Below are 27,763 nucleotides of genomic sequence, written 5' to 3' on the forward strand. Positions count from 1 at the left end.
GACTGGAAAAGAGAGAAGGAAGAAGAGCGAGCATTACCGTTGGACACTGGCCGATTGCGAATTTAGATTAAGCGAAGTGAAAAAGGGACGCGGTCGCGGCCGAAACTTCCTACTCAAGCAGTAAATAAAAGAGTGAGCCAAGGATTTTGTAGCTAGTCGAATATTCGATTCGGTCGTCAGGAAAATAAAAAGCAACGACAGAAACAGACGAAATTACCATCGAAGAATCGTTAATGAATTTTTTCTCTATTTCTACGCTTGCTACCGGACCGGTTACGAACATCCAGTAAAGCACGGCTTAAAATAATGCCGTCGTTAAAACTGACAATCGATTTCTTTCGTCCTTTTCAATCGTTGGCCAGCAAGCGCGATAACAAAAGAAAATGACAATCGAGTCGTTTGCGATGTAGAAAGTGCGAAAAAAGCGACGAACGTTGATGAAAATTCGCACCTTTTCCGGTTAATCAATTTTAATATAAATTTAGTATATTTAATATGTATGTCCAATTAAGCACCCATCTTATAAAAAAATAGTAACGATTTTATAAATCTACTTAGATAAATTATACACTCAGGGATGAGCAACAGGGATGAGGAGCAGGATTTCTTGTCTACAAATGAAAATAAAACTAATCTTTTATTGGTTAAGGCATGATCTAACTATATGGAGGAATATACGTTTGAATGATTTAGTGACAACAAATTGCCTGTACCTGCATTTTGTCGATAATCATGGTTATGCATATTCAAAGCGCATATTCTGTCAGCGACACGTACTTTGTTGCTATGGTTATTATGGGCGACATTTGACTCGAGAAATTTAATTTACGTGTTAAAATCTTCAATAGTCAACATAATCCATTCCCATGCACTGCTCAACGCAAACTATTTTCAATACCATGTATTTAACGTGAGGATGTTAATTTTGAAAAGAATTAATGTAAAACAGATGTTTATTATATATGATACCTACTATTAAGAAAATATCATATAACAATATTTTTAATCTACGAATTTTTATTGCAAATATAGGGTGCAGAAATGTAGAGTGTTTGAGATTAAATTTGTTGTATCGAATAATAAAATAATTCTATGAATTAATGATAGATTTCGATTTTTATATAATAATGAAAATATCGTCATTTAATTAGAGACGAGAATTATTCCATTGTTCGTGATAGACGTTTATAATCATCGTATAAATATTTCACGATAAAATCGAAAACATACATTTTCCTAATGTTTGAATAACAATTCTCAACGGGATAATGAGTAGAATATAATTGTAAGGTTTGGTTAAACATTTTAGAAACAACCAGTGGATTTAATTAGATCTGATGGGGAGGTGAAACGTGGCTAGCTATGGCCACGCTAAAGTCACCCCTGTTTTCTACCTATCTCATAATCCTCGTAAACTTCGTGCGCATGATGTATCTTGTTAAAACTTTCAATGTGCACGCTGAACTTCCGGAAATTCCACGGTATTATATAGTACGACAATAATGTACCAAAGAATAAATTTGCTAATCAATTTGCGCATATATGTTTATCAAATGGAGTGTATAGTCACATGTGGAAAACACGTCATATATGTATTAATGCATACAGTAGTAACATTTACGATAGGAAGAGGCATTTGTTGCTAACATACATCCTATTCGGATAAACTGTACTCTCGAATTCAATTACATACTTGTTTAATGAAAAATTATAATTTCTGTCATTTTTACGTTGGGATTATCGTATTTCACATGTTAATGTATTTAATCTCTAATAGCGGTTATAAATTTTATCTATTCCTTCGCATTTATTAATGGATAGGATAACATGCTTCACTACCAAGATTTAATAAACGAGGTAACTGCGTTGTGTACACGCATGTACACGTACAGTATGCAGATAGGTAGTTTCTGGGTAGATCTGTATATATGCATTGTAAATGTTAAAGCCCGAGTGTCCTAACGTCGCGCAACGTGTAATTCTCCATGTTTGTTGAATCCTGTATGCTTTTTCTTCTTTATTTCGTTAGAAAATATTCCTAAAATATATAGAATTATATTATCGTATTACGTGTACAACTTTCATAAGTAAAAATTTCCCATGTCTCTGCGAATAGCGGAGATATTTAAGAAAGCGATCCAATTTCCTATAAACGATTACAGAATCTTTCTCCATTTTCAACCGTGTTCATTACGCATATACGTAAACAATCACGAATAAGAAGTAAAATGACGTTCGTCAATCTCTTGCAAAGCTGTCGCGTGACAAAAGATTGCCACGACGAAGGAAGGTGGCTAGGAAGAAGTTAAGAAAGAGGTAAAATCGATAGAAAGTTTGGAGTACAATGACGAAGAACAAGCAGCAGCGAGTGCGTTAGATTGTGCAGTGATATTTCGAGCTGCAGAGCCACCATTAGGCTCGCCGTAGGAACATTCTGTCTGCTGGATAAGAGGAAAATCGGTACCTGCCACGAGTGTGAAGCCGAACCAGAACAAGAACAGTGTGGGGGAAAGGAAGACAGAGACAAGGAGTAACAGAACAGGTTTCGAACAGATTGAACCGAGCTACCAACCGATTACAGCCATGGAAATTCTTAGCAAGAAGAAAGGAATAATTATCCTGTAATTATCGCAGCAGGTCTCATCGTGCTCGCGTGAAACGCCTTTCAATTCTGGCGCGTATTCATACGGAAGGTGGTGAGTCGAGTAAATGGAATAATAGCCGGTCTTGTCGTGACTCAGAGAACTCTCGTTTCCTGTTAATTTTGCCAAACTACCAGTTACGAATATTACTCCACATATTATGTAAATGATAATGTTACTAAGGAAATATTTCCTCGTGTTACGTTCTTTCCGATCTGTCTCATTTTCAATTACCACGAGAAACGATACTGTCTTGTTGTTTCTCTCCTTTTTTCATAAAAAGTTCTCGAAAAGATTTCATTGTACAGCGATTTCATATCTTAGCGATCTCTCCTTCGATGATTGATAGCACTACGGGTTCCGAGGAAAGTATCAAAATCTTTAATCATATTTAATGCTCGACCAGCATAATTGAATAACCCTGGCCGATTCAACGATTCAGTCGAGGAATTCTTTAATAAGGAATTCGTTAATAAGCGTTCCAGGACTGCCATTCAGTTCAAACCACGGGTTCCTCCACAAGCTTTTTTTAGCATCAGAAGCAATCATACCTTAAATGCTCTCGTTAGCCACAACAGCAGCAGCATTCATAGCACCGACACTGCGGTGTCATTTCAGCCAACCTGGTGCGTGGTTGTCATTGCGGTTTGCAAGCGCCATTCTAGTATCATCAGTAACAACGCCTCGAAATATCCACTGAACCTGACAAGTGTCGGCATATAGGCGAATTTAGCTGAACAGATCCAAGTGAAGGTTGCGGTAGGTCTTCGTCAATCATCCTTCCGTATCTACGCACTGGAGCTCGCTGATGAAATTCCGTATGTTTTGTCACTCGCTCGCTGACGTTTTACGAACATTACCTCTTCCTGAACGATCTCATTCTCTTCTTATATGCAGAATAGTCGAATGCGTTCGGTAACCAGCTGTACTTGTTGTTACGGTAGAATTCCATTTATCTGAACTTGTTAAGGAACAAACAGTTTATCTAGTTGGGATTCATATAACAGGAGTTTACGTTCAGATAAGCAAATTAAATCAGCAAGGGTTCCGTTAATCAGACATCGATTAAAATTTCGTTCCGGTAAGTGGAGTTCTACTGTATAATTGTGTTTTTGCTGCTTCTATTCTATTTATTCTGAAATATCTTCGTGATAATGGTAGCAAGTTATAGTGTATTGGAAAGCAATTTTTAAAGCGTGGATTAATTTCAACTCACTGTACGAGCAATTAATACAATGATAAAATACACACGCGTTATTGACGGTTCTGATCATATATAGTTAAAGAGGAAGTTGACACTCGATACAGATCCTCTTGTATATTGACATAGATCATAGCAAATGCTACTAGAACGGCCCGGCGAGATCATAAATTGTGGCGAAACGATCACTCGAATCGATGATTTCTGACAACGATAACTCACATCAAACAATCGGTCACCATGCATTCTGTCAAAACGATTTGAATCACATCACTTTAGCGATGTGAGAGCTTCCTTCTTCTTATGACGTATGTACATCCCATAACGTACCCTGTCCGCTTATCATGATATATTTTCTGGTTCACCGTGATTTATGATTTACATATTACACTGTACGCCCACGTATACCAATACATTTAGCCTGTTCTTCGAATTGTCGCAAACTACGAAAGAATATAGAAAATGTAATTATTCACTGAAATATTATTAATACTGAAGAGAAGTTACATTAGCGATGAATAGAAGATTGAATTAAAAACTTGGAAAAGCGACGTGGTAAATTTTTAAACATGCAATCACATTCAGTTCAAAACTGGAACGCGCATTATTTATTCACGGTGAAGTATGATTCATGACTCCCCTGTTGGTGTTGGTTAATCTGAAAGAATTTGTATTTGCTAGACTGCGCGAAGCCACGAATGAAATTTCTCAAAGCTTACAAAATGAATTTTTAACCGAATGCATAGACAGAGTTTAAACTACTTTAAATTTTACAAGGAATCTCTTGATCATATTACATCCTACGGTTCGCTTTGCTATAGCTATAATCATATTTCCATCAAAAGATTTTTAATACCGTGCAATAATGTTAGTGATATTATATGCAGATCTTGTATATCGGTACTCGTAACAATCTTCTTATATCTCTTGATAAAAATATTTCAACGAATTGCGATCTATTTCTACAGCTCCATGGTAATATTAATTATTACCTAGAATAAGGTTAACGCTAGGAATTTCATAATTAATTGGTGTCTTTGTTCGATCTCTTTGACAAACAACACTTTGATCGTGTTATTTGGTGTTAGATCGTGTAATGGATATCAGTTGTTCCCAGTAATTATCGTAATGAAATTTTGGAATTTCCTTTGAACTCAAATTTCGTAGAACACGCAATGTCCTACTCTTTGAGCGTGATAAACAGTGTAGGAAATGTCCTACTGATGAGTAAAGACATAAACAAATGATTTATTATTTAAAGCGAAAGAATGAAATTTTTAAACAGCAGTAGAATACTTTCTAACTTTTCTCGTTCTAGTTTTTATGTTTTTTGTTTGATTACAATATTTGTTGTTTACTTGCTAAATGCAAAAGAAATAATCAAATTTTTTAACAAGTTCTTTTCGATATTTAAAAATGAGGTTTATAGCTTTTGCATAAATATAATGTTATAGTTGTCACAAATTGTTTATTTCAATATAGTTATTCAATCGTGTTTACAATTGGAAAGGGAAATTTTTATGTCGAAGAAACATGAAAGTATTTTATATGTTTTGTATTATTCTTTTAAAAAACGTCTTTCATTGTTTGATTATTGATGAGCCTGCTATGCTTCCATTAGTTGTAGGAGAAACAGACAAATATATCATAATCAATGTCAAACAATTATCCCCGTCAAAACATTTCTGTATCAGTATTTCGAACTCAAATCAGTTTTAGATGGATAAGTTCAGTATTGTTTAATGCATAAAACTTTCAATTAATAATACTAGTAATTTCAAATTTCAAAGTTCTAGTACGTGTATTAAAATTTCATGAAAAAAAAAAGAAAAAAAAAAAAACGGAGGCAGTTTATACGTAGATCTATAAAAGACCTTCTTTAATTGATGAAGTTTGGTAGAGAAATTATTGCTAAGAGAAATGAAGTTTTAATATCTTCGATATGTTAATGTCATGGTAAGCGATAAGCTTTGGGTAATTTTTACTTTGGGTATTTTATAAATTTTTCATTTTATCATATTTTAAAAATTTCGACATATTTTTAAAATCCTTAATCTACTTATTATTTTTAGAATTACTTCTCATAATTTCAGAACATGTTATATTTTAATAAAATTATCAATGCTAGACTAAACGCGCTATACTACGTGCAGAATGTTGTAATCTTTCATCGCATTATCCTACTTGATTCTCGTATTTCGTTAACGATAATGATCCAGTGAACATCAGTATCTTTAATGGTCAGATAGGTAGAGAACTTGCAGGCAATATCTCACCGTGCTTCTGCCAACCGACCGCTGAAATGTAACATAAGGTTACACTCGACTCGCCGTTTCTGTAAACAGCTTTACGATCCAGTTGGTACTTGTAGAAAGAACAGCAGACGAGCTTCCGGTGGTACAGAGTACCATTATTTACCGATACGGTCCAAGTCCGATAAACGATAGAATGTGGAAAAAAAATCTCTCTTCTATCTCACACATTGCAAATCGATTATGTATACGTTTTAGTGATCACGCCAGCTTCGGTGACAACGCCTGCGACTTCCTGCGACGTTTCAAATTCTCCGATGCCTCTGTTCTCGACTGGAAATAGAACGAACATTATTGGATACCGTCGACCTTTTTACGTAGTGGATATCATGACATTTCTAAATTTATTTGAATATTTTTAACTTTATCTGAAATTCGTCATGATATTTTTTAATTCTCTTGGAAGTACGAGATATGTTATATAAAGTGTAAAGTTTTATCAAAAACTTTGGGATTATTATTTCATTTGGAATATTGAGATACGAGGAATCTATATATAATATATATCTCATCTATAGAATTCTATATATAATAAAACTATAGGACATGTATATATAATAAAAATCTTATTTAGACGATTAAGATTTCTCTTGTAATTTGCATTAACGTAACAAATAGTTGTCTACCTTCGTCATTAATACACGATTCTAATTGTGAATTGCGAAATCAATAATTATTCTAGAAAATTGGAATTGGTTTTGTCGCAAACAGTACACTTTTGCCAATAAAAGAAGCATGAAAAACCTCTTTTTCCAACCCCTTTTTACAAGAACACGTGTGTAACATACGAGTTTTATCCCTCGCACGTAGTTCGATCGAATACACAGGACAGAAATGTAAAATTCGACAGTCGTTGTTGCATCGGAAGATGGCGAAGAGTAATTGTCACGAGGTGTTACAAAACCACGAAATGGGGAATGACAACTGTAATAGCAGCGGTAGAAGTTAGGGGAACAAGAGAGAGAATGGCACGCGCCCTAGTAATCGCTCAACAGTAAGCATTGAATTTCTGTTCCTCTTTTGCTGGTAACCACCCCTTCTACCGCAGTCATTCAAGCGCCTTGTGTTGAATTCTATGTGTCCTTGAAAGGCGTCTCGTTATATTCTTCGAATTGTACTCAGTCATCCTGCGCGGCGAACAATTTCGCGTTGCTGTCGTCTGTCATTTGGAATCCACCTCAGATGGATGCTCGAGTGCTCCTGAAATGCGCTCGACGATCCTCCTTTCGGTGTCTGTCTTTTACGTACGAACAGACATTCTTGACAACGAGGTATTTAATACTTTTCGCCTCTAAAGTTTTGTCATTAATTATTCTTATCGTAGAATTCAAAGAATGCGCGAATATCGTTGATAATTATTTGCAAGATTGCTTTTATATACATTGCATATAAAACACTAAATTGTATATAAAATCAGTTTGTTCTATACCGATCAATACTGTCTTTCTTCAAAAAAAATGTTAATAATCTTTGTAATATTTGAAAATATTCATATATACGCTTTAACTATTTATTTTTGCTCCTATCTTGGACATATTTTTGGAATTATTTGCTTAACAAATTTCGTGCGTTAATCTAAATCAAAAATTTCTTTCGGTCCGGTAAAATCCAGTTAAACTGGTTTTGTCACATTTATAGATAGGTGATGAGTGGAATGTTGGAGCACATGTCAAAGCTGTCAATGAAACCTTCGTGTTAAAGCAATCGCTTATATTTGAAATTTAATCAAATATGCCAGATTTCAATGCAGTAGGAACGTGTTGCCTGTGCATTTCGTACGGCTTTTTTCGAAGCAGAAGGAAAATCTTTAGCTTGACCGCTATAACATTATTCGAGAATTAATTTCATACGTTCTAAAAAAATTCCAATTCTTCTACATTGTATACATGTACATATAACTGTTGTTTAATCTATTAGGTCGTCCGAAAAGTTTCTTTCGTTTTATAAGGAAATAGTGGATACACAACATTTTCCGTTTTACATTATTTTATCGAATTACGTATGATTCATTTTGTTTTATCAAGATAAAGATCACAACGTTCGTCAGATTAGGTTTCATGTTTGTATAAAGATGCGTCGTTGTAAAAGACGTATCTGTAAAAGAAAGACACTTTTCGGACAACCTAATAAATATATTTGTAAAGGATACAATGTATATGTCATTTTCAAGCTATTTTGATATAAAACACAAATTGTTTTTATTCAAAAGTATAATACATCTGGTAAAATATTTTTAAGCCGCGAATTACTTTTGTTTTAGAAATCCTTTATCCTTAAACGTTTCGTTTCATCTCTATTTAAGGGTAAATTACGAGACACTTACATATATGAAGATTAAAACTGGCCTAACACTGATGTTGATTTAATTTTAATTGTAACGTGCCAGTTTGTCATAAGCACTTAGGTATGACATTCGCATAATTTTCTTGAGGACTCGCAGAACAATATCCATTCATTTGTGTAACGATGTAGCCAAGAAATTTAAGAGGCACTCAGAATACCTTAACCACGCATTCTCGAGTATTATTTATTACAAGGATCGCTTAAAACGTGCTGCTCGAGCGCTGCTTTTCCGAGGATATTGAAAGAGATCGCGATTTCGTAACCCCGACACCATATGGCACGAATGAAAAGTGCGAAGAAAGTATTAAAGAATATCTTCTGCAGGATTGGCCCAAAATGACGGCACGTTACCGCGAAAGAAATGACACGCTCAACTTTTTACCTAAAACATAACCACGTTCACCATTACTTGCGAAACCGTCGATAAAGCTTCCTGTTAATATTTTAGATCAATAACTTCCAAGCACCTGTGAACTTTATGATTAAATCGATTATGAAATTAAATTATTAAGTTACGATTAAATTTCAAAATGTTTCAATAAGATTCATTATTACATTGCAAACATTTATGCATTTATGGAAAATTTAATAACTCGAAACAAATACCTAGATTTTATCCCTTCAATTACGTTCGTAAAAATAGTAACTTTCATAAACATCCAGAGTTTATACAAAGCTATTTTGCAAAGTTTAAAGCATAGTAAAGAAATATACGTTGCATGAAGTTAAATTTTAAATGAGCTATATTATCCTTCAACTTTAAAAGCGTTATCTTATAATGCTTGTCTGGTTATAAGTTAGGAAATGTTTCATAAACGTTGTCTGGTTATTTAGTAGCTCTTAAGATTTACGAATAATGTTAACTGCGCCATATAACATTGACATCTTCGCCATTTTTTGCGATTAAATTGCTACTATATCCGAAAATAAATATGTCAAATATTAAGGTGAAAAGTATCAGAACTAAACAATTTTTGTCAAAATTTCAACGATTCACTTAATAGCGATATTTTCCAATATTTAACCAAGCTAGTGTTTGATGTATGTGCCTATTTATAATTGGATTGGAACGAACAATATCTTACGACGTAGAATAAATCACCTTATCCACGTAACAAATTGAGCCGATATAACACATTAATCCTTTTATGAATGTAAAAGGAAAACGCTTTATTGCTGTAATTTGTTTTACAAGAAATAATGCAATTTAATCCACCATTAAGCGCAAGCATTCTGTCAAATGTATAACAAATTGTTCGTTATCTGCGTTTCAATTTCACATTAAGTGTTATTTCATACCATGGGAAGAAATTATTACTTAAAAGCAATTAAAGTTATTATCAAAACCATGTATGTGCTTCATAAAATAAATTAATAGAGAAATTATATTAGCAAGAACATCAATAAGTTAATAAAAATAACTAACTGAATAATAATAAAGTGTGAATAGATATAAAGTCGTTAAAGGATGATGAATATATGCAGGACCATCTCTCTTTAAAAAAATGTTCTGAACGTTTAACGTAAATAAAAATATTTAGTCATACTCTTTTGTCATATACTTTTAGTACTTGCATATTAAAACAAGCACGCGATTTCAAAGGATACGATTTTAATAACTTTATCGCGATAATAACTTTATCCTTTTAAAAAGTATGTTCACAATGAAGTAATTTCTCTTTAAATCATAAATAAAATCAAGTGCAAATTGCGGCAGCATTAGTCGTAACAATGATACAAATTTATCGTAAAAAATTGAATACATTAACAATATAACGTTATAATAATGTTCTAATTGTTTTGAAAAAATTACTTCGCGATACGATATAAAGAATTCCAAGAGTGATTAAACTTTCACCGGAGAACAAATCTAAGAAGATGTAATCAAATACTTGCCACTAGTTACGAGAAGCCATAAAACGATAGGGGAAATAGAATAACCGCGTGCAACGAGCCCTTTTTACGATCCAGCTAAGATTCCGGCGTTTTATCTGAGAACGACAAAGGTGCCATGTTTTCCGTATAAAATACGGCGACATTGATCCTTTGTCACGTAGTTATTGAGAAAATGGGTCGTAAATTTCATCGACCACAAATGTCGTAACCCATGCGTGATGTTTAACACAGTATGAAAGTTAAATCCCCATCAACATAATAAATAGTTCTTGAATAACGATTGGTTAAAGGTCTTCTCTATAATATGAAATTAAATATGTTGCTAATCGTTAGCAAGTACGTAGAGAAGTGTTGAAGTAATTACTTCAAGAAAAAGTCTACACATTTTTATTTTGTACATCCGTCACCTGGAGACCGCTGTTACGAAGAGAATAGAATTTAGTAAAACAAAAAAATTCGAAATAAGGAGAGGTTTATATTATTGTGCCCTTGAATATAAATTATGTTTTGCATTACGAGGTTTAGAAACAAAAGAGCTATAAGTAGATTTCTATTGCTGTTTCTTGTAGAACGTGCTCCCTATCATGGCTTCTTCTATTGTATCGTAACACTGTAAGAGTGAGAATCTGGATCAGCATACACTATATCTGTATTTATACGTATACCTTTACTTATTTCAATATATGTTTCTATTACAAATTCATCCACTCGTTTCTCTATCAGTCAACCTCAACAAGAAGTATAATAGATAATGGATAAATAATAAAGCGAAGATAATAGCAATCCTGTAAATGGATTAACTATTTGAATCTGTATGAAATTCGACGAAACAAAATTGTATCGCGTTTTAAGCAGACAATGCCAACTAGGTTGAAGGTAAGAAAGTGGATTAGTTTAATCACTCATTCGAAGATAGTGTTTGTCCGATGAATACTTGTGATTTCGACCTCATAGCGTGAACGTACAAATCTCCTGTCACCGAGATAGTCTCTTAGCGGTGTTTGCCAAGGACTTGGCTAGTCGACTGTACGAATTGGGATTTCCCGAGATTTCAACAAATTGTTGCATCGAGCTCACTTCGTTCCGGTCCCTGTCCTTTTAACGACGAACGGAGACTATACGTCAAGTTTTATCGCCTTTCTGCGATAAAGAGTAAGATTCATAATGGAGCTCTAAATTAGAGACTGTGATCAATTGTATTCTGCTCTACTATAACCAAACCGTATTTGACTTAATTAATATCATATCTAATAAAATTACAATCATATTGAAAATTGTTTCGAAAATTTGACTATTTCATCCGAAACGGTCTAATATCTGTCAACATTCGATCAAATAAATTTCATCCTATTATACCCGACAAAATCAATTTACGTATTAAAACAATCTTGTTAAAAGGCCAAATCCTCCTATGCGTGTCAATCACACGTGTTGATACATTTACCACTAATTATTAGTCGTATAATTTCACACGATTTCAATGCAGTCCTCTCTACGGATAAATTCAAATAGGTCACCGTCTGTTTGAAAGAAAGGCTGCTGCAGAATTATTGCAACAATCTATAGAAGTGACAGAATCCTAATCGCTATCCATAATACTTGTCGTCTCTCGAGAGGTTCATCGCGGATCATCCGGATATTCAGTTCTTGCTCTCGCCGAGGCTCAACACTCGCCTCCGGAATTCATTATCCAAGCTAGCTTAGGATTTAAGGAAAAAGCGATGATCGAATTAAGTGGATGCCTGATTTCGGTGAGTGATGTACGTTCTGCGTTAAGCTATGGTTACGATAGATGCGTAGTATTCAGTTGAATTGACATTCTGACAAACTCAATACGTGTGACGGGGAAATTGTATAGATGATGAAAGGAAGCGATCGAAATTCCAGGTCAAACAGGATACAAAATGTGGCGAAGGAACTTGCACGGATAATTGAAAAGTAACGCACTGTAAGTGATTTTGATTGAACTGAACTGAACTGCGGCGTCTATTAAAGATCAAAGGCCCTATGCTGATCTGGGTCCTAGTTATTTTTGCATAATTTAACCAGCATATTCCATAAATAAGTTTAAGAAAAAAATGTTATACAGACGTAGAATCTTGAGTGCCCTTTTACAAGACAAATACGAATTCATGACGGAGTGGTACAATCATCACTGGTAAGAACACATTGCCGATATCTATTTAATATGTTTGCACATACTCTACTGTTTACTTGCCAAAGCCATTGATTTGATCAACTACTATGGCAATGGTTAACTGATTGCCCTTCAAAAGAAGGTCGGTCGCCAAGATTATCAGATATCACGCCAATAGATTTTTACTTGTGGAAAACTGTGAGAGAAGAAGTTTATCAAACGCGAACTACTGGGAATTAGGAATTAACGTAAAAGATTCGTAACGTATTTTCTGCAAATGAACAAGAAATTAGCGATGTAATAAATTCTATTTTCCGTAGGAGGATTCGTAATAACTGACAACATTTTGAAATGGAATTATAATGCGAACTGGCAATCTACTCCTAGTATCAAAGAAGATAGCAGTCGGTTGTCGCGTGTATATTTGTTATAACTTTTTAATAAAGCACTCAAGTGCCTATGTTTACATAACATCTCTTTCTTATTTTATCTTATAGAATGCGCAGCTAAAGTCTCGCGGAGGAAAACTGGGTCATCCTACGTACAGGATGGCAATAAAGTATTATGGTGTTATAGCGTGAGAACGTCACAATGTACGTTAATGTAATCAGATATGTATATAAATTTTTATGAGTGTGTGCATTGTCGTCTCCAAATGTTTCATCACGCTTTCATTTTACTAAATTTTACTAAAGCGGGGAGAGAACGAACATTCTAAACGGAACTCTTAAAAATTTAAGGAGCTCGCCTGGTCTGAACGCACCATGACAAAAAAGGAACGTCGAAGCTCGCTACGTATCGCATCCATACATGCATGACCTTATCAGGACGATCCTGCGAAACCTTTTTATCTTTCATCCGCACGTCAAAAATCAGGCCGCTCTGCTTCAAGCAGCGACCTGTGTCCTCGGTTGCTCATTATCCGGTGCCATTGTAACGGAGTCCTTTACGCGGACGTGGTACCTCCATGCCTCATTGTGTTCCCTTTTTGCCTAGAAACCAGATAGGAAAATGTTCGCGGAGCAAATTCTCCACGGTGCCAGAGAGACGACAACGACGATGAGAAACACCACTCGCGTTTCTCGTGCACTGTCTACGACGCTCGCTGAATTATTGGTCGAGATGGCCACTCTCCATTGTTAGATCATATTCCCAGCGGAGGAACTGGCCTGCAAGAGAGTAGAAGCTTGAAAGACCGCCGGACTACGGATCGTCTCGTTCCCCGTGGACGTAACAAGATCGAGCACGAAATTACCTGAATATTTTCGTCAATTGATTCTGAAAGATTCTCCGAGGAACTCGGAGTTATTCTTTCGGCTCAGTTTCATGTTCTTTGCTCGTCGGTCTCTTGCGATTGCTTTTTCGTGGTACGCCGCGGTAATCGTTTCGATAGATTGATACTTGTTAAGATGGTGGCGTATTGAAATCAAGAAATTCGATAATGAATTATACGAAATGCAAACATCTGAAAGATTGTTTACGGACGAGTTTGAAAATACTTAAGAGATTACGTTGTTTGGAAATTTGGACGATATGTAAAGAGACGGAAGAGATTCTAAATACCGGATTACACGCATGATAGATAAGTTTATTAAAAATTTAATCAATTCTGTTGCATACTTTTGTAACGTAAACTCTATTTTTTGCATCAATTAATTCGAAACCACCAAAATTATCTTCATTATTCGTAGTCATGGCAACGGACGAGTCTGTATTACTTACAGCTTCGTTAATTAATGTGGAAACTTCGATAATCAGAAAAGTTTGAATCTTTTTCTTTCGACTTCGCTAATTCACGCTCGAAGTCGAAGAACGAAGAACTTCTATTTTTGGTTCGTGACTGGTTTTTATTAGTCACATTAGTATAAAAAACTACATTGTTACTAGTTTTTACATGTACTAGCTTTTGTGTAAAATGTGTTTTATTAGCTAAATCTAATTAGATGCACAAGTGTACTTAATCATTTACTTCATTTTCATTCATTATTTGTAATTGTAAATATAATTGTAATATTGATAATTTCTATTGTATATGATGCATTATATCTGTGTTCATCCCACAAAATATTAAGTCTTTCGCGTAATCATTAATTTGCTGTCAATTCGCATATTCTTTATACAAATCGAGCAATGTGCCCATTTGTATTACACTTGTAAGCAGCATTGTGTATCAAACATGTGAAACAACTGCAGATTTAGAAGCTTGTTAAATTCATGTAATTCGTCGGAAACATACAAGCAAATGTCATCTTTAAAAGTATAACCTTGAGCTTATTCAAGTCAAATTACAGGAGTCTTTGCTTAAACAGCCTAAGTAGCCCTAATCAACGGTCCTGAAAAGTACCACTCAAAGAACAGCATTTCATCTCCCTGCTCTAATTCTGTCTTGTTGTTTCCCTTCGGGTTTGTGCCTGATTTTACAGTTAATTTGATGCGTAATAAATAAGTTACAGTAAAATGCAGAGGAAAGCAAATGTTTTTCACGACTATAATACCGACACTTTTTCTTGAAATTAATATTTACTTTCTACTCCAGCAACGTAAACAATTCGCCAGGGAGAATAAAATTAGCTATTATGTTTAAGAAATCCATAATCACGTTGATATCTTGTATCATAAAACACGCGAAAGCAGATATTCTCCGCGAATAATAATGTTGATATTTCCCTTTGATATTAATTTTTTACTTCAGGAACGTAAAAAATCCAGGAGGGAGAATGAAATCACGTTTGTTGCCACATATTGTTGGGACGCGTTGCGCAAGCCAGTGAAATCTTTCGAAGTGTATACAAGTGCCGTTCGGTTTAATACTGATGGATGGCTCGAGATTCACCGATAATGTCCGTATACCATTCAAGTGCAGAATTTCGCGGGCTCTCGAGTTACAGCAGCGATTCACGAGATTCTCGTGCGCACTAGAGATCCGTCCGCCAAAGCATATACACGCATGTAACACAATTATACACAGGCAACGGAAGAGAATGTACGCAACTTGTGCACGTAAAGTACGATAGAGCAAAGCGAGCTCTACGATTATGCGCACGGCAACTTCGTTATCTATATTTGCTAGTGCGCGTCGGTTCTAGTGATTAGTGTAGAAAGTTTTATCATAGACGAATATTTGCGGTGGAGATTCCCGCGATCGTACATTATCCAATCGAAGCATTATCGAATCGAATCAAATTGAAACCACGTAGAATTGTCGGTTTTTAAAAAATAACTGTGTGATAATTACATGAACTATAAAATATTTATATGCCTTTATCGTATGGTAAGTACTCGTGCAAAGGTATAGCATTTTTTATTACGCTAGCTTCGCGTGACTAAGTGCAAAGTCGGGGCGCGGCGAGAAGTTGCGTGTTGAAAATAATTACTTAGGTTTATTATAACAGAATTACAATTGAGTTACTTAACGGTGTATGTCAAACGTACGCGTCGTCTGTTGTACGAACCAGCTAACAAAAATTTTCATAGTTTGTACTTTGCACATTGTGGATGTCGTCTCCTTGTGAAAAAAGTGTTGAGGTTATTAGATGTATGTGAAAAGAAAGGAACGCGTGGATAAATTGTAAGGTAGAAAATATATATTTTAAAAACTAAAGTGCAAATACAAGTCGGAATATAATATGAGCTGATCCAAATCCTCACGCTATCAGTAGTGAAAAACCCTGAAGCCATCGTCGCCTGTCTACTGTTTATGGTTTGCCTTCGACGCAGTCTTTTGTCTATACGCTGTCGATGGCTTCAGTGCTTGAGAAAACTAAAGACCAGATGTAGAGCTTTCTTAGAAGTGATGACCACTTCAACAAAAAGTAATGAAAATATGTCGTAATTTATAATGTTCAGCTTACGAATTTATAGAGATTTCAGACTTGTTAATTTATATGTGAATACTTAATAACTCCAGAATAATTAAAATCTATATCTTAATAATGTCGATTATTTGAATCTTGTTTTAAAGAATTATTTTCTCTTGTGACATATGCGTATACGATGAGTTTCGGAAAAACAGATATGCTAGAATTGTTCAATTTTCAATTTGTAGTTGATGAAAAAGAGCATCTACCGTGCTGTTTGAAATATTTGGAATATTTTCTCATTTTTAATTTCCTGTCCACATGTTCGGCGTATAGCATTGAATGGGCCCGTTTTCATTCGGGATCCTACAGGTAATTTGGATTGGGCTTATTTAATTTCCTATCGTAATATACCGACGTACATACGAGATATTTCTTTATGCATACTATTTTATGTTTTCATGAAAATTTAGAACCCCAAAATACATAAGGTGACCGGTTGCTTCATTGCGTTCTTATATTACACCTATAAATTATATCTTCGATGGAAGCGATAGATTTTTATTCCATTTGAACTCTATGTCATGCGAATTCCAAATTTAGTGAAAAATATATTCTGGTTTTTTTCCGACATAAAAAATATCCGATCAAATCCATTTGCTGAGTAATTGAATACTTTTGTAATCACTGAATCGATTCAATAATCAGTAATGATACCCAGATTGAGTAATGCTGATGATCTGTGATGCACTTCCGATAATTAGGTGTGTATTAATTTTATCAATGTAATCGGCTATTTTTCCTATAATATTTGCTTTTTCGCTGTAATACGTCACGTTGAATATTTTTCCCTATTAATTTTCGACTTTGTATTAATAAGTTCGTAACCTGGTAAATATCACTTCTGCTCGTTAATTTGCTATTAAAAAGATGTATATTTTAGTAACACAAATTGACAATGTATGAAAATTGCATTCCTCTTAAATATCGCAATGATAAAACGAATGAACGATAAAAAAAGATTTGCAATGACGCTAGCGTTTAGTTGTTAAAGTCATCACAAAATTTTTCTATTTCACTTTTGCCACGTTTTTTACCAAAATCTTTTTGCTGTAGTTGCACTTAGCTCCTTTCCGATTTCTTAAAAGCTTTCCCATGTTCCTTTGCTCACTTTTGCAAAGTGTTTACCAAGGATCCTACTACGAGTGTATTGAGTTTTTAATAGATATTTAAACGTTATTCCTCATTTTTACGACTTGACAATAAGTAATTAATGTTCCCTTTTTCGCGATTAAACTCTTTGAAACACTTCGTTCTTTAAGATGTTTGATTACTCATTACTATTACGAGTCACAGTGTGTTTTATTTCCACTTCGTTTTACATTTTTTAACGTCATATTTCGTTTTTGACTTAGCAGACCACCGGCTGCGAAAAGCTCATATAGGAGAAAACAAACAAATTGAAATAAATGTGCATTGTATGAATAAATTGCACTTTCAAATTAGAAAGTACAAAGATTTGAAAATTATAACAGGAAAATTATTTATTTATCCAGTTTTTGACAAGTTGTTTTCTTATCAAATATTCTTCTACACACAATTTAAACATAACATAATTACTCAATACTTATAACAATAACTTTAACTTTTTTACTAATTTAACTTTATAACAACAACTTAATACTTATAACATAATTATTATTTGAAACACACTAGGTATACTTATTACATAAACAAATATTTAGATAAACAAGAAATTATAATAGTCGTTGCTAAATTATAGATTGTTAATTGCTTACAAACTTAATGAAAGGCTGATTGTCTGAAATGTCGATAAACTACGGCGAGGTTGATTGGTTCTAAGCTCAGCTGATTCAAATTAATAATACTGAAGCTTTGATTACTTCTGAAGTGTTTAACGTATCGATGAACTGACAACGAAAACTTCTGATGAACTACCCCCTGAGTTATTATACCAATTATGAATTATAACGGAAATTACACCTCACTTTATGGTTCTATTGGGCGCTCAAACTCCTGTCGCACAGGAATGTATAGTAACTGCCAAAAGTTGCCAGCCGAACTTTGACAGGTTACTAAATTGTATGCGAATAAAATTCTTTTTATAATAAGTTAACGAAATAACTAGTAGGTTTTGTAATAAGTTAACGAAATAACTACTAAGTAGCCTAAATTGTACATAAATACAATTCTTCTCGTAATAAGCTAATGAAATATAATAATATTTAAATGAGACTGCATACATTGTACTTGTTTAATATGTCTACATTCTCAAAGATTCTTTATCTCAACAATATCGTAAAATTCTGCAATATCGTGACCTGCAGCATATATTTTACATAATTATTTGATACTGAAGGTAATATTACGCGATAAAATTAACTTCTTAGAGTCAAGTCTCTAATTTTACGTTAGATAATAATACATTGCAATAAATATATCAGATATCATGAGAATTGAGTAAAGTGTTTTAATTAATAGTTTAATTACAATGAAACATCAATTCTATCGATAGCATCTGCACGTTATCAGTAATTACAAAGATAAGAAATCTTAACTTTTCTCTTAATCTACGCTTTTAATAACGTTGCTTCTTAATTTAACTTGTTTATTATTTTTGTTTTTAGTTTAACAGTAAAAAATATGTAGTATGCACGAGTATACAATGAATTTCTTGGAAAATAAAATATAGTTAAATGCGTATTAAGATTATAATGAAATTCCTAAGCAAAGCCTGTTGGCAGATGGTACTCGGTTTTTGTTGTGGAAAGCTCTATTATAGTAATGAATATTTAGAATTAATATTCTTTTTACCTTGTTAAGTTGGAAAACATTAACTTGTAACAGCTTTAATTTTTAGATAGTATATTAATTATATTAAAGGAAAAAATATGGGATTATTTATTTTATAAATTCAACAGACATGTCAACGATTAAAACTGTCTGTTATGCCTTATACAATCTTCTAACATGATATATTATTATTGATACTTAAGAATAATAATACAATACCTAGCTGTACAATTAATTATACATATGTATATATTTATCTTTTTATTTCTTTTAAACAGTAATTATTTCGTAATGTCCCACCTCCTTTACTTACTGAAATAACTTTTACGACTGACATCGATACTCTAACCGTACAAGAACTCATTGATCACACTGATCAAGCAGATACTTCGTCATTTTTACCACCCTTTGACCGAGTCATGAATTTATTGCTGTAAAGCGGCCGACCGTCTCTAGCTTCGAAACTATAAAACCGAAAGACAGTTTGCGGCGCAAGGTCGGCGCCGCGCCACCTTAAAATATCGATCGTCACACGCACGCCGCGAGAACTATCGGCGTCCATTGTGGCGGATTTAGGTTCTCATAAAGCTCCATTGTTTAGCTGAGCTCGCATTCCTAAATCTCTATTGTCGCATCGCGGCGGATACAATTGCGACGCCGCCGCTGAAAAGCGTGGGCCTCGTTTCGGTTAAGCCACCGTGGATCGGTCGCTGTCCATCTGCCGATCCGATGAAACAATGCCACGTTTTTATTTTCCGATTTACGAATATCGTCCATACTGTGCCTCGTTTGTTTCATTGTGGACAAAAGTGAGCAAAAATTTGCGTAATGTGACTTAGCTGATGTCACACGCTAACTGTTGGTTGATCGTACGTTTCTCTTATTTGATGAAAGTTTCAGGTAAATCCTGGTCCGATCGTTGGATTTTTGTATTTCATTCTTATATTCTTGTTTAAACGAGCAAAACTACTTATAATATTTTACGAAAGATTTTAGCACGTAGTTGAAATAAAGAATCGTGCGTGATCTTTCGTGGTTTCTACAATCCTAAACATTATTTTGAGAACTAGAAGAGCTATTAAATCGGAAGTGCCTCAGAAAGCACATCAAGATTACAGTTATCACCTGAACTTATGAATATACGAATAAATCATGATAAATGAATATTATTATTTGAAGAGAAACATGGATTGAAGGAAAGTTGCATGGTTCCAAGGGGAACATAGCCAACAACCGCCACTGCATTCTATAAATAAAATCTGTGAGTTTAGTAAATTATTTATAATTCTTTGGATTGATATAGCTACTTATGTAAAACTCTTTTGACTTTCGCAAGGTTTTACGTCTACAGGAAATATATCGTTAATATTTTGAAACAAAATGTTTTAATCTTTACTCCACTCTCGTCACAAACCCGAATAAAATAAAGAGAATCCATTCACGGCAAAAAAAAAAAAAAAAAAAAAAAAAAACAGCGAAGAGCAAATCTTATTCGTATCGAATGTATCGTTGTCCGAATGAGATGATCTATAATTTCAAAGCTTTTTACGAGCTCGTAAAAACGTTGTCGAAACAAAGATCTACCCTCGAAAGCGACACTTTTCCCTTGCCCGCCACAAATGATCCTTTTAGTGGATTTAACAAGTTTTATGATTTAGCAACTTTTACGAGCCTGTGATCAGGATGTATCGTGAAACTGTACGAGTTGATGCACCGTCATTCGAGTAAAAAGTACGCAATGAACGTCATGTACACTCTAACAATCAAGTTGATTAATCCGACTACGTATTCTCGTTCCATCAGTGAAATTAAGGCATTCCTTTGTACACGTTAAAAAAAAACAGGACAAATTTAATTTTTTCGTAGCCGAATTTTGTCGCCACGAATAATCTGTAATCGTTCTTACGATTTATATGCCTGTAATATACTACAATATATTTTTATAATTTATATCATTCAATTTCCATGTCATTGAAAATAGTATCGTAATAGTAGTGCAATCATGTTGTTTAATATCTCCACAAACGTTCAAGTAATTACGCCAAACTAGAATTAACGAGGAACGTTGTTTAAAAATTTTCTGGACGATCGATCGTGTTCAATATCGGATTTGTTTCGAAACGGTTATGGCGCGCCTTTACGAGCTCGATGGCAACCTGGGAACAAAAGTGAGGGAAGGATGCGTGACGGTGAAACAAGGGATGTCAGTGCTTCCTGACTACGAGAAGGAAGCCGGTAATTCGCAGCCAACACCGTAGAAAACGAATTTTACCCTGTAAATAAAATATTCGCTATATGCTGCACGATCAACCCTACAATTTTGTTTAATGGGAATTCCACTTTTTAATGAAATATTTTATTAGAAAAATTATAACGATTATATCTAAAGACTAGATATGTTTATAATAATCTATTGTTATAGTTTACACAGACGTAAAATAAATGAAATTTCTGTTTATAATCTTAGACATACCTAAATATAAATTAACATAGCTACGAAGATTAATTTAGTTGTTGTTATTGGCCTATTCCAAAAAAAGTTAAGCTTGACATATTTTATTGCAACAGAAGCAGTTATCAAAATGTTTACGACGTAGCAAGCATTATTATAAACGAAGCTTTTCCATTTTCAACAAAATTCAGTTAACGTAAAGCCTCAGGATTATAAAATTTGAAATTTCAGGAAGTTTTCCTGCAATGAATAAATAAGAAAAGTTGAATTCGTACGTTGAAATTTTATAGATCCTGGATGAAATTCACGTTATTTTATCATCGAACGTTTTATTTCTCAGGCAAACGAATTGAAATAGTTAATTGAATATCAAATTTAACTTTACGTGTCAAGCTAACACTATTTTATGCTTCCGTTTTTTTAAAAAATTCATATCGTTTTTAACGTTATTTAATATTCCTTCGAAAATGCACATAGTATGCCACAGCGATTTTCCATACGCAATTTTGGAACAATATATTTTCGAAATGCGGATACAAAATGGGTTAACGGGATGACGCAATTCGATATGTAATTTGTAGCAATACTATTTGACAAGCGGAAACTAATGGCGATCCTGTATCTATAAATCGCGTTAATACCATGACATAATATAATCATTAAATTAATAACATTACCAGTTTACATCAGCGGAACACGGTTTACTAATTTAATCCTTATTTTTTTGTTATCAATTCTAAAATGTTCGATTAAACAAGACAATTTTTTTATTTGACTTTTTTTGTTTGCCGTATTACAAATTCCACGCGCAATTGGTAATTTTATTTATTAAACCGTTATATTATATAAATTGATCTAATGTAACTATTTCATTATTTTGTCCGATATACATATAATTATTTATTAAAATTCCTAGATTTAATAACATCGAGTTGCTGGTGCTTCTGAAATGCTCCATTAAATTTGGATAATACAATAAACATACGGACTCGTTTCAGAAACGAATGGTGTGTAGTTAAGAGGTAAAAACAGCGGCCAGAGTCGGTAGTAACATTCGTGCTCGACCATGTTTTTAAACTTTGATTGCAAACTTTCACTGATGACGTACTTGAAGGTGCAAACCACTACATATCACAGCCATAATTATGCAGAGAACGTTCATATTGCAATTTTATGTAGCATTATAAGAGAAAGAAACTTCATGATGTTGAAAACTTATTTTATTCGCTATTGCTATATTGTTCCTTACCTGCAAACAGTAATATACTGGATATAATTTATAGAGAAATACACACACACACATACACAGCCATAAATGAAATTTTCTAGCAATGCGAATGAAGCAAAGCAAAAGGAATTACGAGAAACTGCATTACACGTAAATAATTAAAAGGTAGAAGTGCAAACGTTTACAGAACGATAACTCACTATAATACACCCTTCAGCTTTCCTTCTCGTATTCCGATAATAATCCCATCCCTTATTACTCTCCTGCCGAAGCGACATTTCTTTTCAAGAAAGAGACATGATTAAGAGAACTCGTCACGGAAATGACGTCTTCAATTGAAGAAATTAATATCTTAAGTTGTCCGAGCATCCGATTCCTTCTGCTCGGTTCCTTTACTTTCTCGGGAACGGTTATGAAACTTCTGGTTGCGTATCAGTTCTCGAGACGATTGGTCTCGTGGCGACTGATACGATTTCAGTGCCCTTCACATCGCTCGGTAATCGGATTAAAAACGACTAAACGATGGCAGGGCAGAGTGCGTAGAACATATAATTGGCGTAATCGGTTAAATTTCGCTTTACACAGCGCATCACTTTTTAAAGAGGCGAAGCGGCAGCGTATAAACCGACACAGAACTAAATCGAGTGGGTGAACTTGCTCGTCTCGCACGCTTCTGCACACATACTCGCAGCCTTTTAATGGAAAACACGTATTACGTCGCTAAAGTAGCACTGGCAGACATCTTTTACGAGCACGTCCCTGATACGAGCCATTCGGTTCGCGCTAGTTTTTAGTGCGCCACCATTTTCTGCTTCGAGAACGAACGCGGAGATGAACAAATAGTAAATCCTGCGTCTTCCTCGCTTTCATTTGCTTCCATCGAGCCGCGTATCATCGACATTCGCGTTTCTTCGACGTTCGTTCAAGAACGATGTAATGGAAACACGTTGGTATGAAAGTGACTGAAGTGTACGACGTTCTTTCATTTCGATGAATCTTCGATACGGTGAGAGACAATAAAAGTCGAAGTGCCTTTTGCCTGTTTCTGTGTAGTTACTGAGGCAAATTCATCTATTGTATAATACATACCGCGAAATCAAAATTGAAGGTTAACGATACGTAGATGAATTGCATCATATGTTACAATTTGCAAAGTGGAAGGTATTTTATGTTATTCTTTCGGTAGTTGCTGTACGCAGGATTTATTTCGTATTGGTTGGTGTTATAACATAAAATCGTAATAATCTTGTTGTTATATTTGCATATATCTTAAGTGTATCACTTTACAAATGGTAAATTTTTTCATTGAGATCGGAATTACAGTTGTGTATGTTACATTTAGTTAATGGAATTGAACATTTCCGTTAAGATTCAATCTTTTTTCCATACTTCTCGTAAATTTATAAAACTCAGCATTATCTTATTGAGAAATGAAACCTTCGTAATTAGTCAATTCCAGGCATTTCTTGTTACTTTCTTTCAACATAGCTAGCTTTATTCCCGATTCAGTCAGAAATAGATATTTTCAAGCTTCAGCCGATTTTTACTTACTTCTCGAAGCACCGTCCTTTTGATATTTCTTGAGATTCCCGGTGTTATCGGCAAGCAGCCTTTGTTCCTTTCCAAGTAGCATGAACATTCCAGAAATTACGAACCGAGCTGAAACGTGGAAATGACATACAATTTTGTGAAAATAAAATCATATTATATAGAAATGTTATTACGAAGAAAATTACATTTCTTGTTCATTAGACGGAATCGATAGTTTGATTATTTGTGTTAGATAGTTTATCATAAGAGCACACGCGCGATGATAATGCGAAAGAGACATATTTAAAAAGAATTGGAAACATAATTTTTACTCGAGAACAACATTATAGTTACATTCTTTTCTATTGAATTTTCCATTGAATTATTCTCTTATTGTTCTTTATAGGCTGCGTAATTTTTTGATCATTAAGTTAGAATTGTAACAGTTCTGGTACCATTGCCAAGTTTTTATTCCTTATATTTCTATATCTTTCGGTAAACTTTCTTTTCTATTTTTCTCTACGTTTCTCACGATATCGCGCGAGTCTGGTTACTTTCTCTAGTCCTTTTTCGGATTTTCCCGATCCGTGATTTTCTTTAACTTTCTCTCTGCGAACTTCTCTAGGAATTTTCAGTCTCCAGTCTGCTGTTTCACTATTTTCAAGGTTTCTCACTTGGCCCTTGCAGCTACCTCAGAAATGCACGTGTAACGTCCATGCTCGCACTAGTATGAGCAGTTTCCGGGATTTTCCCAATTTTCCTTCCCTGCTATCTGTCTTATCTACTTTTTTCCCTTAAGTCTATTTAAAGTCTGCAATTTTTCGGTTACGAACCAGTCCTTACGTCACGATCGAATCTGTAGAAAATTGTTTTACGACATTTTTCTTTTATATAAAATCAGTTCAAATGTATTTTCAAACGAGAAATTGGCTTGATTCGATTATTTTAAATTAAATAACAATTCTTCTGCTTGCTCACATTCGTTACGTTTATTTTATTACCGATCAAAAGCTCAATTTCGTTATTGTTCAATTTAGTTTGGATCTATTAATGGATTTAAGAAAATTAATATTATCATCGAATGAATGTTAAATTTTAATAAATAAATGTTGCATTAATACTCTCCGATATTCAGAAAATTAACATTATTGTATTTCTGCTGTACCTGTGTAAAATGTTTTTCTCAAAAATAGGAAATATGTTTTCATCACTCCAATCCTCGGTATTAATTTATGCTTGAAAATGTAAATAAGCATATAAATTTTATCCGATTTATCTAGAAATAATGAAATTTGACTCAAACATTACTTTCACGTGATAAAAATAATTTTTTTATACACGAAGTTGTGATAAAAATCTTAGTCGCATTAATTTATTTACACGGAACACTGCATATTTTTATTCAAAGTAAAATTTATAAAATAACATAATGTGTTTACAAAGATGGGACTAACGATGTGTAATAAAAAATATAATACGGTTGACTGTCCAATATTGTTAACGGTGGGTCTGTTGTAAATTAATTCATGATATTTCACTGGAAGGCATGAACGTTGTTTGCGCAAAGACCAATACAGAGACGTCAGAATATTAATCGTACGAATCAAAGGACTGGAGAGACACTAATAGCTCGTGAAGTACATGATTACCAAATAATTAGTTCTGTAAACACGTCACATTTCATCAAAAGATTATTACAACGAAATGTTGACTTTCTTGGTTCTTTAAAAATTTGAATATATCAATTGCAGTGACAATTTATTATACGTCTAGAATACTTGGTGTTATTTTATTGAATTATGTGTAATGTATCTTGTTCTATTACTACAAAATACATAACTCAATAAAATAACATAAAACAAAAAATATTGTTCATCATTTCCCTATAAAACGAAAGAAACTTTTGGGACAATCTAATATTAAAGAATTGGTTTCAATCACGGTATATCGTTTCGTTACGCTTAGTATATAAACGAAAAATATGAATCTACAAAAAGCTGTATGTTTACAAAAATATGAATTTACGTAAAAATCCGCAGTCTACTTGTAACTGATAAAATTTCAAAATCTTTCGTATAACAAATCTTCGCAAAATGTGCCTATGGAAGTGTTCGAATACTTTCGTAAGTTTGCGTATTACGGAAATCATACAATGGAAAAAAATTCGACCAACACCATTATCATTAAACAATCGTTGAACGACTTTTGATCGGCGGAAAGGTGAAAAGGGTCAACTCCATGCGCCATACGTTATGCGTATACGTAATGCGCTATACTCTATACGTTATGCGTATAAATTTCTAATGTAATATTCCAAAAACATTCTTTACGCTCGGAGATCCCCGAGGGGGTATAAGCCTGGCGTAAAGCCAATCAGAGTAGGACTCTTCGTAAAGTTTTGCACGCTATGCCGTGATTTCGTGCCAACGATCCTACGGGCCTCTTAGGGAGAACTTTTTGAATTGTGGCACGTTAATCAGTTCCCCTTTTCTGCGCACTGCAACGTACTATACTTACCTCGCTTTCTTCTTCTTTTTTACGAACTAGATTTTCCGGTGAATTATGTAATTTTGATTATCGAATAGGCAGAGAACGTAGCAATTGGTGCTGTATGATATAGCAAACGGTCCTATAAAATTGGAGATTCAGATTAGAAGAATATAACTTGCAAGGAAGTGATCCTACGCGAAAGTCCTCCGACAAATTCCATACGTACATTTTTACGTAGTTACAATCATACCTCTTCTCTTTCAAAAGTGTTTAATAATTCTGGAAAAGAATCCATGCGCAAAGAAATATTAATGCATCGAATTCATTAAAATTAAAAGAATGTTGCAAACGCTGAATCATTCAAGGCATTAGCCTTTCAACTACCCCAAGGTCCGTACAAAATATACTGATGTCTCGTATTCTAAAACGGGATCGGGACGTGCTATCGTCTTTATAGATAAAATATACAAATTTAGATTACCTAACAATATTAGTAATAAATCAGCAGACTTAATAGCTGTCCAACAGGCATTCAAAATTTTTTGGTGTGGATCAAATGAAAACTACATCATTCTTACCGATAGCAAGGATGCTATCACATTCATCAAAAATGAATATACAGTTCTGATGGCATCGTACTTGATTGGAAAATCACTCGGTAGGTAAAACAATTATTCTTTCATAAATCCCACTACGTGTTGGACATCCCTGATAACGAACTGATGGACAAGGTAGCAAAGAATGCATTTACCTTATGTTTAACAAGAGAAGCCTGAAAAAATCCCTCGGAGTCAGCCAGTGTCAAAGTTTTTCAAGAAACATTTCCAATTCAACTGAAACAACATAGTTGAGAAGAGCTCTATAATCTCGCATGCACTGGGAATCAACGAAGACTCTTTTAACAAGAAATTTAGTTACCTC

General features: G+C 34.1%; 1 protein-coding gene and 1 long non-coding RNA gene across 6 annotated transcripts in view; one reads left to right on the forward strand and one right to left on the reverse strand.

Annotated features, from left to right (window-relative positions):
• The window catches only part of Sol1, a 531,756-nt gene that overhangs the window by 132,372 nt on the left and 371,621 nt on the right, over positions 1-27,763 (forward strand). The gene's annotated exons all lie outside the window — the stretch shown is intronic.
• Positions 1-27,763, reverse strand: part of LOC139990701 (uncharacterized) — a 155,359-nt gene that overhangs the window by 57,549 nt on the left and 70,047 nt on the right. For 3 of the 4 annotated variants that reach the window (XR_011800630.1, XR_011800629.1, XR_011800628.1), the window contains exon 2: positions 24,374-24,481. This is a non-coding gene — a long non-coding RNA (uncharacterized lncRNA). Of the gene's footprint in view, positions 1-24,066; positions 24,482-27,763 lie in introns of those variants that run through there. The other variant, XR_011800627.1, reaches the window with a different exon arrangement.

Source organism: Bombus fervidus, chromosome 9 (assembly GCF_041682495.2).
Source record: "Bombus fervidus isolate BK054 chromosome 9, iyBomFerv1, whole genome shotgun sequence".
Lineage (NCBI taxonomy): Eukaryota > Metazoa > Arthropoda > Insecta > Hymenoptera > Apidae > Bombus > Bombus fervidus.